General features: G+C 38.4%; 1 non-coding gene across 1 annotated transcript; it reads right to left on the bottom strand.

Annotated features, from left to right (window-relative positions):
• Positions 1-3,774: 3,774 nt before the first annotated feature.
• On the bottom strand, positions 3,775-3,880 carry LOC133780737 (small nucleolar RNA R71). The gene has a single exon (XR_009869555.1). It is a non-coding gene; the product is annotated as a small nucleolar RNA R71 (small nucleolar RNA).
• Positions 3,881-5,240: the final 1,360 nt, after the last annotated feature.

The following is a 5,240-nucleotide window of genomic DNA, read 5'->3' as shown; positions in this document are numbered from 1 at the left end:
TGTAAGTCATATACAGATGAAATTTCTATGCTCAATAGAAATTGAACACTCTATGTTCAAATATCATTATCATTACTGAAAGTGATAATTAATCTACTTCCAATTAAGGAGTGAGTGGATTTCATATCTATGAATTATGTTCCCAACTACTTATATTCTCGTGACTCTAAGATATCAGGGATTAGGTCTATGTTCTCTTTGTAAATTGTACTCAATAAGTCAGAAGTCATAAGACTACAAATAGGAGTCTATTACTCACTTTAGGATTAATGTCAAGTCTCAAATGACCATTGAGTGATGAATATGAACTTCTATTTTTTAATGGGGATTATTAAAAGTTCTTTCTTTTATCGTGTCACTAGTCCTATACAATCTATATTGTATAGACACCCCTATCTCCATGTGTCAACTGCACGTAACAATCCAGATTGATTGTCCTGTCAATGACAATAGTTAGATGTGCCCATAATCTTAATTAATATAAAAGCTCCCACTTTAATATTAGTGAATTACGGACAATGGTTATGTTATTGTCTAGATAAATTACATGAAAATATATTACAAATATGAGTAAAAAAATTGTATTTAAATATTAAGTAAATGTTTTACAAAAATACGCTTTAAGGCCACATATCCAACAGGCAGCTTCTCAATCCCCTACCGCGCGCGTGTGCTTGGGACGATTGGTGGAATATTTGGCTGCTCGGAAGCTGCTAGAAAAGCCTCTTTTCGGCTTGAGGATCAAAGACAAGTTCTTGGGCTACATGGGTGGCCCTCATGGTGTTCATAAGTGTTGGGCCACTAGCTCAGCCTGTTGAGCAACCACTTGGTTCTGGAAGACTATTACCTCTGGCCTCCCCAGCTATTCCTTTGTACTGGAGGATGTAATACCTCAATCTTCAAGATTGTAGTTATTATTGTCTTCCACTACATTTGGGTGGACATGAGGAAGGCCACCATACTCCGCCTACCTCAGAGGCTGATTTTCATGCAGTTGTGAGCTGTTTCAGGCAACTGCAATTATTGTAGCTTCCAATTATCTTTAGCTCTTAGGGAAAGCACCAATATGCTAATGTGTGATTTCTCCAATGACAAAGAAATAAGGAGAGCTAAAGAAATGTAAATGAAAGTAGGATTTTTACGTGGTTCAACTTATTAATTAAGCTTAGTTCACAATTTAATTGTATTGATGAAGAACTTGCACCAGTTCAAACTTTCTTAGGGTTTGCAATTTTGCAGTGTTTTGGCATGCACAAGCTTGTTTATCTTTACAATGAGTCTTCAACCCTATTTATAGGTGGCTGGAAGAGATTAGTATCCCTTAATAAGGGTTTAATACATAGGAAATATAATGGATTAGTTGATCCCAATTACAATGAAAATTTGGTAAAAGTGTGTTTAGGATAGTCCTCGAGGATTTATGGAATTTTTAAGTAGCATTTCTCCTTCGAGAAGCTCCTCAAACACTTCTGGGACCACATGTGTATGGCCACGATCGTGGTAATGGTGTCAATGTCAGGCAACACACTACCTTTTTTTAGGGCAATTCTAATCTTCTGACATCCTTTTTGTTGGTTGTACGAATGGGGGCGGCCAAGTCCCAAGCAACTACCACTAACGTCAAAGGTAGGTGGGCATGAGCGTCAGAGTTGTCCCTGTCTGTCACAAGTGGACACGTGGATGGGTACAACTCGCAAGCCGAGGATGGTCTTGATAACTCCATTTTAGTGTCATTTTAGGATGTGTTTTTGTTGTAATCTTCAATATTTATGTTTCTTTTGTGCAAGATTACGCTTGTGTTTGTCTTTGTTGTAGGTCGGTGTGTTGAATCATGAGATAAATGTGAAAAGAAGAGGAAATGGTGAAGAAAAGGAGCTTTCAGTGGTTGCTTGACTCAAAATGGCGGTAAGGATGAGTTATACTAAGTTTTTGATGAAGGAAGGAAGTTGAAGGGTTACAATTTGAAAATAATGGAACTAGAGTCGCGACTCTAGTAAAGTCAGAGGCTGAATGTTGCTGAAGGGAATTAGAGTCGCGACTTGAGCTTATAAGTCCCGACTCTTGTAGAAGTTAGAGGCAAACTCAGGTGGTGCATCAACACACGGGCCGCACCCTGGATTTAGAGGGTCGCGGTTCCTAAAGACCGAACAAGACTTTGAAGTGCCTTAAAAATGACACGGGCCGCGACCTAAAAAAGGCCAAGGCACGACCTGCCCTTGAATAATAAAAAGAAGAATTTTGGTTTTTTTCATATAAATTCATACTTTATGTTCTCTTTGTTGTAGGTCAGATTTTAATTACAAATTTAGAGATTAAATTTGATTATGAGACAATTTTTTTTGCACTATCATATTTTTATTTCTTCTTCAAGTCTTTGAATTTTATGTTTCTGAATAATTATTTTGCTTTTTTAGTCATGTTTGATATGAACTAAACATCTCTATCTAAGGGTTAATGTAGTCCCTTGGATTTTTATTTAATGTTATTATGATGTTCTATTAATTCTTCTCCTTTATTCTAATTTATATAATGTTTGTCTAATGCTAGTAAATATCTGATCAATATTTGCTTGATTTATGATTTTGAGTCAAAATTCGAATGATGCGAATTGAATATGCTATCGTTATATAGACATAGGTTACATATTTGGCGAAAGTACTTGTATTGCTTGTGTAGCAATTATGTTTCTATGCTTAATGCCTGCTATATGTTTATGTTTATCGCAGAGATGTGGAAAACCTACATATAGGTTGAGATCTTATATCTTGAAAGAGAATAGGAATCGATTTATGTTAACCTGCTAATAGAATAGGAAGAAAGAAATTTAGAACTGATTAATAAAATTAATAGAATGAAAAGTTGACAAAGTTAATACCCTAGGTCTTTTTATTATTGATTTTCATCCTTTGATTAATTGTTTTTTTTACAGTTATTGAAATTGAGTTTGTAGTTAGATTTATTCATCTTAATTTTACTTGCCAAATAAAAAGTCAATAGCGATTATTGGTAATTGGTTAATTGTCTCTGTGGGACGATATTCATTTTTTGGGAATTTGTTACTTGACATGACCATGTACACTTGGGTGCATATTTTCACAACAAGCTTTTGGCATCATTGCCGGGGACTTAATATCTAATATCAAAATTAATTGTTTTTTGTTCTAATTTGGTTTTTATATTTTATACTCATTCGGATTGTGTCTGTATAGTGTTTCAGGAATTATTTGTATATGCAGGGAAGTAGACAAAAGGAACTCATACCGATAGATCTTGAAATTGAGGGAACGCACAAACAAAACCGAAAGATTAAGAAAAGGCTATATTTTTCCATGGTTGAGAACGCGAATAACGGTGTCAACAACAATGCAAATCTTGGTAATGCGTGTAACGTAGCAGCTGAGGCTGACCCGCCATTGAGAAATTATGTACTCCCTAATGTTATGGGGATACATTCAAGTATTCATCCTCCTACTGTAGAGGCAAAGAATTTTGAGATAAAACCCTTGATCATTAAGATGGTATAGAATTGTGTACAATTCAGGGGATTACCAAACTAGGATCCAAATCTCTATATTACCAACTTTTTAGAGTTGTGTGTGACATTCAAAATGAATGGGGTGAGTAACGATGCTGTGAGATTAAGATTGTTCTTGGTTTCATTAAGAGACAGAGCTAACAGTTGGTTGAATTCATTACAAGCCAACTCTATAGTCACTTGAGAAGACTTAGCTCATAAATTCCTTAGAAAATATTTTCCTCCTACGAAGTCAACTCAATATAGAGGAGAGAATAAGTACTTCCATCAGCTGGATGGGGAGTCTGTATGTGATGCATGGGAACATCTTAAAGAGTTGCAAAGGAAGTGCCCACATCATGGAATAGAGAAGTGGTTGCTGGTGTAACGCCCTACTTCCTTAGAGCCGTTACTAAGTGAGTTTAAAATATTCAATTAACTCGCTAATCGAGGTTTTAAGTCAAAAGTGTAATTAAACCCTAAACAGAGTCTTATACGTTGGAAATAATACCATTCATTGAAAATCATAAAAGTGTTTAAGATTTGGGATCCCAAAATACTGTTTAGAAATATTTACAACACAAAAATATAACCAAAGTCGACTAAATGAAAAAATCTAGGCTTAGTACAATCAATTCCCAAAAATACCCCTGGTCGTGGCAGCCAGGCAGGCCAAACATGTACGTGCCGCTTCACGCTCTCCGTACTCATGGTTGGTCGACTTTCCCCTTGCCCTTACCTGCCCATAGAGCACCCGTGAGCCGAGGCCCAGAAAGAAAACTCTCACAAGCAGATAACCCATGCATAATCAACCATCAACATATAATCAACTGCCAACAGGCTAAACACATACGGCCATGCCATCCTAGGCGATTTACCAGGCCCTGGGTTCACGGTCTACACCGTGAGGATATCCCAGTTATCCTATAGGGTCTCGCCCTAGCAACTCGCACTCCGTGTGCTAAACGCTGCTCCCGGCCCATTGTCATACTCGGCCTTGCCGTTCCCGGCTCTTTCCGTTCATTCACATATATGCACACATAGCATAATTAAACAAATACTTAAACATGTATAAGCACAATCAATGGGGCTATGCCCTGTAACACAATCATATAGGGTCGTGCCTGGCAACACAAACTATAGGGCATCGCCCTGCTCTACGGGTACAGTAATTTTCTTACCTGTGTCCCGAGGTTTTCTAGCACCGATGTCCTGAGCACATTCCCCTAGTCTGAGCCTCGCTGGAACCCTAGTCACAACGCATCAACAACATCCATCCATCAAGTTCTAACCCATTAATAACTTTGGATCATAATTCTAGTCTCCACGACCTTGAATTCTATCAATCCGGGTGATAAAATTCATCCCGAGCCTTAACTTTTGGATTCCCGTGCCTAAAACCTCCTTAAAGCCCAAAAGCACACTAAGCGCAGCGGCCCCATGAACCTATGTCACGGCCCCACGCTCAACCAGAGGCCCAGCCTCATTTTTGCCCACACACGTCGCGGCCCTGCCTGTAGGGCGCCGCGGTGCGCCCCTGTTTTCTGGCCGCCCAGATGTTCTAAAGGGTCGCGACTCAGCAAGAATAATGCCGCGGCCTGACCCCTCGAACCCTGAAAAATCCTCCATTTTCTACCAAAACCAAGCCAATTTACCCCTCATATCAATCTAGCAATCCAATTCATTTATCACAGAAGTCCTAGAACTGTCTCAGCAACAAAACCTA

Source organism: Humulus lupulus, chromosome 5 (genome assembly GCF_963169125.1).
Source record: "Humulus lupulus chromosome 5, drHumLupu1.1, whole genome shotgun sequence".
Lineage (NCBI taxonomy): Eukaryota > Viridiplantae > Streptophyta > Magnoliopsida > Rosales > Cannabaceae > Humulus > Humulus lupulus.
The sequence above is the reverse complement of the archived record's forward strand: the minus strand, read 5'-3'. Positions and strand labels throughout refer to the sequence as shown.